Source organism: Lissotriton vulgaris, chromosome 1_2 (genome assembly GCF_964263255.1).
Source record: "Lissotriton vulgaris chromosome 1_2, aLisVul1.2, whole genome shotgun sequence".
Taxonomy (NCBI): Eukaryota; Metazoa; Chordata; class Amphibia; order Caudata; family Salamandridae; genus Lissotriton; species Lissotriton vulgaris.
Window position 1 is genome coordinate 11,994,581 of NC_141686.1, and position 13,067 is coordinate 12,007,647.

Sequence of the window (13,067 nt, forward strand, 5' to 3'; positions counted from 1 at the left end):
ACATTTCATTGCGTGACGAAGGAATCAGGGGCATTTCAGTTCATAAATGGAAACACAGTCAAGCTCATCGTAATCACATTTCCTAGATGTAAACCGCGGGTGTGCATCATGAGCGACGTTATGTATCAGTTACGACAAATATCAAAAATAAATTGTTCATTGAAATCAACATTTTACGGAACCCTTCTTAAATGTTCGCCAAGTGAACCCTCCTCCCTTTAACATCGGGTGCGCAATGGTTCGTATATATATATATATATCTTAGTACATCAAGTTTCATTAGCTAAGGAACACCACGAGGCATCCGTTAGTTTCCATTGATACCAGCGCCATTTTGGGCGAGGCCGGTTTAGTCCGGAAGTAGCATCAGGGGCAAAATATCCCCGACAATTGGCGGTTGGACCAGAGTCCCTTTCGGCAGTTCAAAAGAAAATTGTGCTAACAGAGGGGCTGGTGGTGTGGACCGTCAATCAAGAGAGGGAGGGGGTAGAGTCTCTCTTACCGGGTCATGTTGATGTTCAGCCGGAACTTGCTCGAGTTCGTTAGCCCATAATGTTCCTGGGTGGTTCAGACGGAAGCTGATGCAGGCACGAGAGCACCGCCATCTTGTTGCTGTGCCGTGGTTATTTCATTTGAGATCAATGCAACTGTTCCTCACCGGAAGCCTGAAGGGGCCGAGGGCTCTTGGGACTTTGGTAGAATCTTCAAAGTCGAGGGGATGTTTGTCGATGGTGGGGGCTTGCGCCCAGGTGGGCAAGTGCCCGAGTTGCAATTTCGGACAAAGTTACTCCAGCGGCCTAGACCCGCCTTTCGAGGGCCCAGACGCCATTTTGAGACCCTGTGGCAGTCACCTTTGCCGTATCCATCAGGAGTGGACGAAACTTCTTGTGATGGCGAAAGACAGAGCATCATGCTGCTGGAGCAGGACATTCTGGTTCGGGGCGCCAGGGTGCAGCAGTGGAGCCTTCGTCTGGGGAGGTGAGAAAGGCTTGTCCGTGTCGCCTTCCTCTCCCGGCACATCCTACGCCGTCTCTTGGAATCAGGGGCGCACATGATGACCACCCTACACCCCTGATTCCGACTCTTGGGGGACCACTGTACATCCGGTGCTCCGTAAATATGCCCGTCGGACATTGTATGTCCTGTACTACGCAAGTATACCAGCCGGGTCTTGTATGTCCTGTACTGAGAAAATATACGAGTCGGGCATTGTGTGTCCTGTGTTGCGGAAATATGGCCGTCGCCCGGCTGGAGGACATTGCGTCGGGCCAGGGCAGGGAAGCCTCCTACCTGTGGAGGTGGAAGAGGCTCGTCCGCGTCGCCTCTTCCTCCCTGCCCACCCTGCATCCGTTCGATGGAGGAATTCGTGATGGCCGGACCAGGAGATACGAGGGAGGGGGTCATTTGCAGCCGCCCCCTCCCTACTCGCGGCCCGGGGGACGCCATCCCTGGAAGGGTAGTATGGAAAGACCATTTCATTGCCTGCTTGGTGGAGCCTCCAGGACCTTCTCGCCGGCGATCCCTTTTGGCTCATGGCTGCTGGCAGGCCCCGCCCCACACGTGCTATGTGTTTCGGATGGGCGGGACCATCGAACTGTTACATTTCGAGGACTTCCGGAGTGAGCATAACATGTTTTGTATTTTTCCTATTAGTCAAGTTTGCTTTTTAGAGAGTTCTACTAGTTATTCTATTTACTGTTGGTTGTGTGTTTTACCGTAATTAAATCCTAAGTTATATAATAGACGCTTGGCTTTCTTGAGTCTTTTCTCTAACGGGGGGTTGTTTACACTGACCTGCAGTTGTGTTTGTTTTTCAGAGTGGGGGAGCAACAGAGAGCAATCAGTCCCAGAACTCTAACATGTCGTTAAAATTGGTCTGACGAAATCTGTGCCACCGAGCATAATCGAACGGGGTGGTCCTGTCTGTTCTGTCTGCACTAGTCTGATTAGTTTTTATCTCACGTCTTTTTCCTTTCTGTCGGTCCGTCCTTTCTGTCAACCCTCCATTCTTACCTATGCTTAGCAGAGTCGGGCATTGGGCTTTCCAGTGTCCAAGACATTTACAGAAAGCACATTGGTTTTGTTTTAAATCTGTCCGTCCTGTGCGTAATGTCAGGGGATTACCTTCGGGTCGTTGTGTTCCGGGGTTGGCTTGTCGGCACATCCCTTTACACCGTTCGCTTGTCATGTCTACTCCTCGGGGCTGTGCCATCGCTGGCCCTTCCCTTTGCCTACTAGACGTTTGGAGGGTTGTCCGTCGTGTCCCTTCACCTTCTCCGAATTCGTCGCCTTCCCTTCGTCGTGCGGCTTCTTTGCGCCACATGCCGAGACTATCGAGCATAATAGGTGTTGTTTCATTCCTACGAAGGGCTATTTCTACTGTTTCTATTTTGTCGAGATCAAAGGATCCTCTCAGTGGCCACTGTCTTTCTCGATCCCTTTTCGTATATTTATGCCACAGCTCACTATAGGCTATAGCGATTAATCCATGCTTCATGAACATGTCCTTATTAGGGGTGCCTTCCAGCGGAGCCGGATGGTTCATCTCTAATAAGCGGTCCGGGTAAAACAGGCTACTGACCAGTGGGGAGAAGACAGGCATGACGGATCACAATGGGATAATAGTCAGCACTACCTATCTTATCACTGCGCGCAAAGACTAGACAGAATATTTCTATTCTACGTTGTTTGCACGTAGTGAATACCTCATGAACCAATTCTGAGCAATCAATGTTAGGTCAAAAATAAAAAATCAATATGGTCAATGGGGAGAATAAGTAGGCTCGCAAAGGTTCGCGTCACCTACCCTTTCACTATCTGCAAAGAGGGGACCTAATCTTCCCTGTTTTCAGACAGAGAATCTCCAGAAAACAATCTATAACAGTTAATCAATGTTAGGTCAAAAATAAAAAATCAATATGGTCAATGGGGAGAATAAGTAGGCTCGCAAAGGTTCGCGTCACCTACCCTTTCACTATCTGCAAAGAGGGGACCTAATCTTCCCTGTTTGTAGACAGAGAATCTCCAGAAAACGATCTATAACAATTAATCAATGGGGGGGGGGGGCAATTGTTCAATGGGGAGGGGGAAAATAGGTCCGACGGGTGCGTACCTATCCTTCGCTGTTTATAAAGGGAGAGCCTGTTGTTTCTCCGTTTGCAGACAGCGAATCTCCAATAAATTAACAAAGAGTAATACTAGTATTTTCACAACAATTATCAATTACTTCCAATTATCTATCACTATCGCAATTTCGTCGTGTTTACACGACCTTACCCGGACCGCATGGACAGTTTCTCGTCTTCCGAATCCAGCGCCCGATCGTCCTCTTCTCTTCGTACTTCTCGTGGCACTCCTGATGGTTCCCAGTCAGGACCGCAGATCACTCGAGAGAGGTCTGTTCGGAACCAGTGAAGTTCGTATGATCGGCTGTCAGACAAGGGTCTATCGGACAGGGTACCTTCCGATCGTTGCAGTTGTTCACTCTGTCGTCGGGACCTCTCCCACTGGATCCACGAGTCGCTGATGGGCCCCACGTTGGGCGCCAATTGTTAAAAAGGGTTCCAAAGACAACCGGTAACCAAAAGACCCTTTTATGTTGCCCGGCGGTATCGCCTCTATGACCCACCAAGATTAATCAATGAAGAAGCAGGCGCTGGAGACTGGAAGGCAGGAAACGAGGATTTTATTCTCTCCGGAGGAGAACACATCAATTCAGACAGCAAGTATCGTCACGAGGTGCTCTAACCACATCTCTGAGGCCTGGCCTCTTATACTAGGGTTTACGACCTTTATTGCACATAACACATTCTTGCAACATTTTAGTATTAGAAAGAACATGCTCGGAATCTCCCCTGCAGGCCCGTTCCCACACACATTTACAGTTGGATTCCCCACCCCGGTCACAACAGGTGATGGTTGTCGCACAGCAGGGCATTCCGCCGATTCACGGAATGCATGGGGTTTGATCGGATCTCATGGGGTGGGGGCTTTGATCGGTTCGGGGATCTTTTGATGGGGAGGGGAAGCTTCCTACTGTACGGGTAATAAACAGTATCCGCAGGGCCAGGTGGCAGCTTGGGAACAAGGAAGACAAACGGGGACACAGGAAAAGGGGGTTTGCATCAAAAGGGTTTGAGGCCATGAAAGGAATGAGGGGAGGTGTCGCGCTGGGAACAGGATGGGATTCCGTGGTGAAGCTGCGCTGGAGAGGGGTTTATGACCCGAGGCATGAGAGAGCGGGGGTTGTCAGCGTGCGGGGGAATGCTTGCGAGGTTAAGAGAGAGAGAGACGCGCTGGCTATCAGCGAGGGGCAGGAAGGCCATGGTGCTCAAACTGGCTGCCGCTTACGCGCACGAATGGGCTTGGAAAAGGGGCAAGATGGCGCCGATAATGTTCACCAAGTTTGAATTTATTTTTCACAGTCTGATTCCCAATCTTTCAGAAAATGAGTAAGCCGACCCCCCCACAGGACCAATATGATCCAGAATGGTGGATCTTGGGCTGCTTTGCTGTGGTAAGAGATGGGGAGGTAGAGGAGGAGGAGGGTTGACTACCTCGAGGACGACGTCTATTCTCGCCCCTGGAGGACTTGTATAAGGAGTTTTGCACCTGCTGCTGAGGTCATCTGTAGGTCCGAAAGGACGACCTCCCAAAACCTCAATACCTCCTGAACTAGGAACCTCTAGACTGAGTCCGAAGACCCAAAGACTTGGCTGTTGCTTTACTGTCTTTAAACCGTTCTAAAGCTGCATCCGCTTTTTTGCAAAAAAGACCAGAACCATCGAAAGGGAGGTCCAAAAGCGTTGCCTGAACATCTGGGGAGAACTCTGATAATTTAAGCCATGCACTCCTTCTAGTAGCCACAGAAGATCCCATGATTCTAGCAACTGAGTCAGCAGTGTCTAAACCACTCTGAATGACCGGAGGAGCAGCCGCTTGAGTATCTTGTAAGACCTCATTAAAATTTTGTCTGTCTTGGATATAGCGATCCAAAAGACAGGTGGCATTAGTGGACTTTAGGCTCATGCTTGCCGAAGAAAATAATTTTTGGGCAGACTGGTCGTGTGTCTTCGATTCCCTGTCAGCTGGAACTTGTGGAAAGGCACCCGAAGATCTTTTTGAGCAGGCAGCTTGGACCACTAGGCTCTCAGGAGAAGGATGGGATGTTAAAAAGTCCGGATCCCCTGGAGCCACCCTGTATCTCCTGGCAACAGATTTAGAAACAGGATTTTACCAGACCTCCATTACAGGCTCAGTGATTGCCTCATTAAAAGGCAGTAGGGGCTCTATTACTGACGAAGGCGAATGAAGAACTTCTGTCAAAATGTTAGATTTAAATTCAGCAGTGGGAAGCGGAAGATCTAAAAGTTCTGCTGCATTTTTTATTACTGTGTGATAGGGAACCACATATTTTGAAGGAGCATCAGATGTAGGCAAATGTTCCCACTCTAGAGACACATCAAGGCCACTTGCTTCCCTTAATTCTCCAAAATAATCATCTGAATCTTGAATCTCACCTTCCTCCATTTGTTCCAAACGAAACCTCTGCTCCTCTAGAACCCTCTGAGCTTCTCTCCTAGACCTCATTCTGGGTACCGGCGTCGGTGGAGCCAAGCCCAACTCCGATGGATACGGAGCCGGCGACGTACACGGATCCGAGGCACAGCCTGTGCCGATCGAGGTCGAGCTGACGGCACCAGAGATGATGGAAACGGCGAAGATGTCCTCAGGCCGGGAAATGCCAAGACGGCGCCGCCGGAAGAAATTACACGAAGGGCCTGGGCATAGGCCTGAGGAACCCCCAGTTTAAATCCTAATGGACCCATGGGACCTGAAGGTGCTCCAGAGTGGTAAATAGCCCTTTGGAAGACTCCATACATAGCATTAAGATAATGAGAAGAGTCTTGACCCGGGCCAGGAAAAGGAGGATAGGCCCCCGGGACAGACTCGGGTGTAGGTGTTACTGTGTTCAGGCCATCCGGTGCCGGAGCCAATGGAGTCGCCTGCTCATCCGGCACAGGAACCTCTTCCACTGGAGCCTGAGAATGTTCCGAAGTCGGGGAATGAACTGGCGTCGAAGATCGAGCTGGAGTAGCTGCAGGCAAAGCGGATATTGCAGGAGAAGCCTGATTCGAGGGAGAAGGAGACACGAAGTCCTTGCGGCGTCGACGAGCTGGAGAGTTCGACTTCAGCGCCGTTTCTCTATCAGAATGGTGTTTTGAAGAATGCCTCTTCTTATGCTTATGCTTCTTGGATCTAGAAGCATGTCCCGACCTCAACTTCGAGCCTGATCTCAACCTGGAACGAGACCTCAACCTTCTTTTACCTCTTTTCTCCTTCCCCATCTTCGCCATGAAGAGTTTTGCTTCCCTTTCCTTCAACGCCTTCGGATCCATTTTCCTACAGCAGGCACATCCCTCGACGTTGTGATCCGACGACAGGCACCAGACACAATCTTCATGCGGATCTGTAATGGACATATGTCCTCTGCTCTCCCTACAGGGCTTAAACCTGGACTTCCTCGACGACATCCTCGAAAAGGAAACAAGAAGAAGCACAGAAATACAACCAGAAACACAAAGTAGGAAGTAAAACTACGGAGAGTCCAAGAAAAACCGTTAGCGTCGACTGCGCGGAATAAAGGGAACTGACGTCATCACACCGACGAGGCTCTCTTATGGCTCCAGTGACGTCAGCGGAGTCGCAAGTGGAGCCGGGCTTCTGTGACATAGTCCTCGTCGGCGTGAAGAGCTACAAAAATTTCCGAATGCTGGCTGGCGCAGGGGATATTCACAAGGTGAGCAATCCACTGGCAGATGTATCCATCAGAAATGTGCTTTTTTATTGGTACTCCTGAAGACAATGCATGTGGAGTGGTGTGGCTCACTGGTTAGAGGCGGCAGACCCGGAAGCAGAGAACGGCCCGGGACCAGGGTTCGATTCCCGACGCGGCAGGGTCGTGGACCAGGGTCGGCTGACTCGATAATTCTCGCCTCGGTGCCTACTCTAACCAGGGTTCACACTCGGCAACTCTGGGCATTAAGCTTGCCTCATCTCTACAATGGCCCCCCCACAGACACCGGGGATGCCTGGTTTCACCTTGGAGACACCCAGAAAGGACCATCTCACAGGGAAAGCCAGGACGGGTTCCCGAGCGGTCTTCAGCGCCAGGACGCTCCCGGGCAACAGTGTGCTTTACAAGTCCCACACATTTTACATTTTTTTTACACTTTTTCCATACTCACACAGTGTGACAAGTCCCTTCTACTAATAGTATTGTTACAGAACCACAATGAAAAGCCATTGAATAACAGGTCCACACTTTTCAGCAAATCACTGCTTCAATGGAGAGGGCTGCACAGAAGAGCCAGGCTAACATTTATGAAAAATTCATGCAACACAGCATAGCAACTAAAGTTGCAGCGCTGCATTGGGTGAAAGGGAGAGACCACTCTACGCTGCATTGGCCAATGCATAGCATAGCACAAGAGTGTGAGCGTACTGTAAGGAATCGTTTTTGCACTGGAAAGGGACCCTTCCAGTACAAAAAACATCTTTTAAAACTTTTCATGCTGTACAATGCAGCACACATGCAAAGTGGATAAAGGAGGCGAAATTAGAACATTTCTGCTCGTTACACCTGCCTTGAAAAGGCACAAGATTTTGGCACAAATCCCTGTCTATAAAAGTTTTTAGACAGGGATTTGAATCAAAACCCTTTGGGTGGTTGCATTGTAACGCCCATGATTCACACATGGAATGCCCCCTAGATGCACAGTAACGCAAAGCAGCGTATAGAGTCACTTTGCATTACTTTTGGAAACTATGCAATTCAAAGACTGATTTGCGTTGCAAAGCACATGCCAGAATAACACTTTTTATCAGGTTGGGGTTTCAAAAGTAACACATACCCGGTGCAAACCTTTAATAAACCTGGGATGAGTCCATTTTTATTTGCTTTGCTATATAAAGCACTTCCGTCAGCCAGTAGGCAGCTTCTGAGCACCTTTTTAAACAGCATTACTGAACAGAACATTATGCAGTCAGTTTAGAAAAAACTACCAGAAAAATAAAGGTATTACATCTTTTTAAAAAAGTCACAAAACATTCTTTCCTACACAAATATGTTCTCAGCATCTTTTAGGTTAGACACCCGGGCTATCCAACATCTGATCACTTAGTACCACACTTTGAGAACAATCCGTGGAGGAACTAACAGCCTGATTCATCAACGACCCGTTTTGCGAGTCTATAATAGCGATTCATAAGGAATCGCTATTACAGGCTCGCAAAACGGGATTCATGTAGGAATCGCAAAAAAAAATGCGATTCCTACATTTTCCTAATCGCAAATAAGATAGCAATTTAAAGGGTGCCAGGGGTGTCCAAAGGACACCCTGTAGCACCCCTTAAATGCAAAGTTAAACAGGTGTTGCGCACACACATGTCCAAAGGACATGTGTGTGTGCAACATGCAACTTAGAAAAATGCTTTTAAACGCATTTTTCTAAGTTTTCGCTATTTACCACGAGATTTGACCTCGCGGTAAATAGCGGGCCGAAATTGCGAATTCGCTATTTAAAAATTGATGATGAATTGCATTTGAGGAATCTCAAATAGAGATTCCTTAAATGTAATTCCTCGCAAAATAGCAAAATCGCTATTACCGATTTTTGCATTTGGGATGATGAATCCCAAATGCAAAAATCGCACTCGCAAAGGGCCAGATTCTCAGAATCTGGCCCTTTGCGAGCGCAATTCTGCATGATGAATCAGGCTGTAAGGGCCATATGTGCATTTTAACAGGGACAAATACTAGGATTCGGCATTTGTTACCATTAAAATGCTTTTTCAGATTTACTAATCTCATTTTAGGAGTTGGAAACGTTTTTTCAACATCTAAAATGGGATTCATAGTGGATACCGATATGTAACGTGGAAGGGGCATGATCTAGGTGTCCCTTCCAAATAACCAACTGGTAGGTAATCTATCAAAGGTTTGCACCCATAATCTGCTCGCAAAACATTGTTTTTTTTTTTTTTACCAACACCTCAAAGGAGGTGGTAACCAAAAGGAAAGGAGTCTCTCCTTGGGGCCACGTCATCTTTGTGACTGTAAAATAAAAAGTTTGATCAAGAGGAGGCAGTGGGTCCTGGGGCCACTGCCTTCTCATAAACACAGTTTAAATAAATTAACTTTTCATTTATAATATAGTCCTGTTTACTTTCAAGATACAGACTGCCTTAAAAAAAATGTTTGCTGTATTAAAAAGTGGTCACAGGCATGGAGGTCTGCCAACCCCAGCAGACCACCATCTCTGATTGCCTTCAATCGCAGTAAGCCAAACTTTGAAACCTGAACGATCGAATGAAAGAATAGTGTGTTTAGAGCACACTGCAATGTAAAGAAAGGAGCTCCGTGGAGTTGCAATCCTAAAAGTTAGTAGAAAGATTACAGTTGTTGAAACAGCCAAGTTTTCAGATCCTGTCCAAATGTAGAGTAGTCAGGTACCATCCTTAAGAAGAGGGGAAAAGAGTTCAGGAACTTGGCAGCACATTAAGAAAACAAACAACTGCCGATTTAGCTTCTCCCAAACTTTGGCACAATCAGAAGCATTGACCACCCAGAGGAGCAGAAAGCCCGAGTAGATCTGTAGAGGTAAACTTTTCTGGACAGATAGATAGGGCGAATGGCCCTGAAGGCTTCATAAACTAGAGAAAGCGCTTTAAAGTCAGGAGGAGATTTCCTATAAGAAAGATAAAGGATTATGCGGGCCGCCAGATTCCACCGTAGAGGCACCGTAGTCTTGAGAGCTGCGCCCTGTGTCTTTTAAAGACACTCAGCACCTGCTCTCAGACTCATGCCGACCGGAAAGAACTCACCATGATAGGGCCTGAGCATGCAGCAAGTGTCGAGGGTCAGGAGGTGACAGGCCGAATACGGGCCTCCTCCCTTAATATTTTAACTCCGTGCAGGAGGTGCAATTAACTCAAGGGCCTGACAAGTATGACATTTTAATTTAAAACATAAGTGTGTCAAAGAAGGTAAACTCGGACCTCTTTTAAGTGCTTGCCGTCCTTTTTCCCCACCACCCCTCAGGGGCGGCAATCTGAGGGATAGCCATGGGTGCCACAAGCTCTAGCTACCCCTCTGGATGGGATATCAATATCAACTGAGAGTTGACAAACGTTTCAAACAGCTTAGTTTGGAAATTAATTGTAATAAATAAATAGGTCTGCAAGTAAGAAGGATAGTCATATCCACAGATTTTTTTATTTTAATAAAAGCATGTTTCAATCTTGGGGGCAGTTAAGCAGAGTCCATAGACTTATTACAAATTTCCAAGAGTTTTGGGGTCGTAAAAGTTCAAATCCAGGGGTGCAAGGGTCGGAAGGTGAGCCTGATTTGAAAGCATTCATTAGGGATCTCAATGTGTCTGTAGTCATAGGAGGATATTCTGTCAAACATAACCTAGGCTCAAAGGAAGTAACTTGATCTCCCGAGCTTCCCTAAACCGTTACAGTCGAATCAAAACTGGACCCTATTTTTAGGATTTTATACTTAAAAAATTATTGTCAAATCATTACATAAGTCCTGAGACGGATTGATTGTGTTGGAGCCTCAATGTGGAGTCTATATTTCTGTATTTTTATAGCACTGTCTTTTAAGAGTGTACATTTCGATGGATGAAAACAGTAAGAGATCAAGTAAAGAGATGGCAATCTATATCATGTAAACATGACCTAAAAAATACATGTATACATAAAGGGCCTTCAGAAATACGTGTCCATATTATCTTCAGTTTTCATAATGTTTTTAATCCTCCCCCTCCCCCAGCTTTTTAGAAACGGATGGATCAGCTAACTTACACTGAAAGCAACCCATGGATATGTATCAGGTATCCATGACCCATAATAGCACACTTTTCTTTCCCTCTGAAAATCGACATGGTGGATTAATTTTCATTTAGTTACAGTGCAGCGTATGCACAAAAAGAGGCAAAACTGAGCAACCAGCGCTTTGAATGACAAGTGTGCAGACAGCGTGGTACGTCACACGCACACAACTGACGGCTGGGACGAATCTTCTACCAATTTAAATAATGGACTCCATCCAGCAAAAGCAAGGGAACTGTTATCCACACACGAGCTGATACGGAAGGCCCATGGTATTGCTATCCGGGGCCTTTGCTGCTATATTTAGCATTTATTCACGTGTTCCTGGAAGTACAAGAGGCTCGCGATCCTCTGGTAAAAGTGAATTCTTTCATTCCTCAATATCCGTGGCTGTAACAAGGGCGCATTTGTCACTCGGGTACCAATAAAATGGAGAAAGGCGTAAGAATGAAAGGAATTCGATCTTCTCTTTTCTAAGAAGAATGAATATTTTTGCTCCCGAACGCGTTGCTCTAATAAGAGCGTGTAGGAAACACGCTTTTCAAAATGACATCCGGGAAATGAAACCCGCCATGCCCTTCCAAGTAATATCATATTGCCAGTACTGTACTTATGGCTGAGTGCTCTATTAAAAGCACTCACGTTTGGGTTGACAGGAATGTCAAAAGTGTGGTTTATGTACTCGAGAGAAGAGAGGAGATACGCCATTTTGTGAAGCAATTTTACATTAAAAAACACAAATGTTTTACCTGTGAAACTTGTTTCCCGGGCAGAGTGTTGCAGGAGTTGTGTTCTGATGTCAGGTGGCATACGTCACTGGGTGGTGAGTGACGGCGGATGTGTAGAGAGGACCAACGTGAGGAGCAGTGCACGTAAAATAGTTCACAGCAGGTCAAGAAGGGGTTTATCTGGCCACTAAATTCCCATTAAAGGGTGGCTGGCTGTCAAGAGATCCAGCGATCGGCCTAAGGGAGATATGTATGCAAAGAGATTCTCGGGGGCCTTACACACAAGACTGAGAAAAGATGAGGGTCACTGATGAATTCTTTACACAGTTCAATCAACAGTGTAAGAGATAAAAAAACAAGTCAGTGCGTTTCGAACAAACGTAATTAAAATAAATCTAACAGAAAAGTAGATAACCTGCGCCAATCTTCTAAGAAGACTTGATGGATTTTTAAGTGAACTTGATGACGAAAATATCAAGCAGAACATGAAGCGAAAATAAAACAAAAATGAAAGCACACTTACCTTCTTACCTGCTGGCCCATGGCACATTACCTTCCTCCTCCTTCTTCCACGTCACAGTTCTGACCTTTGAGCACTATGTGTTCGGAGCACATCATTCACCCACAGAATATAGTCCCCACCCAAAACGGTGATCTGACAGGAAGTTCCTGTCACTTGACCTCTAAGGGTGGGGCAAACCCAAACCACGTCCTGTTTATTTCTTCTGTGTCCAGCAGTGACAGCTGGCACAGGGAAGAGCAGTGGGGAGGGGTGTGGGCGGGGCAGGGTGGAGGTGGTAAGTCAACAGACAAGATATGTAAAATTAAATAAAAAATAAATAAAACCACTTACCTTGTGTTCAGCGATGCAGCAACCACAAGGTAAGTGGTTTTATTTAATTTTACCTATCCTGCCCTCTGTCGACTCCGCCCCACCACTCTAACCTGTGCTGGCCACCACTGGTGTCTGGATGAAAGTCACCCATAAAAGTAAGTGATTTTTATTTTATATGTATTATATGTTGTTCGGACTGCTGTAGCCTCCAGCCATTTTTATGTTTTTAATATTAGTACCGCCACTTGTACACTGAGCGATTAGGAGCCGCGGTAACCGTTTTTAATTGCATTCTGCTCTTGCGGTAGAGGCTCTGCCTTTACATGCCGCCACTCCTATACTGAATGATTAGGAGCAGCAGCTTAATTTAGCTTACTTTGTGGTGCAGCACGGCCCACTCTAGCACCCAGAATGTTCCTTTTTTGTCTTATGAAATACAGAATAAAATGAGGCACCCAGCTTTTTCCCTTCATTTCAGCATTTGTTTGGTGATTGCAGAAATGGAAGAAAAGAGTACCAGAAAGCAGAGGCATGCTTCTGAGTCCCTTCTGAGGACGTGGGTCCCTTGTTCACTTTGCCACTGGATTCAAGCTAGCCTGGCTGAT

General features: G+C 46.6%; 1 protein-coding gene across 2 annotated transcripts in view; it reads right to left on the bottom strand.

Annotated features, from left to right (window-relative positions):
* The window catches only part of PHF21B (PHD finger protein 21B), a 391,290-nt gene that overhangs the window by 205,128 nt on the left and 173,095 nt on the right, over nt 1-13,067 (bottom strand). The gene's annotated exons all lie outside the window — the stretch shown is intronic.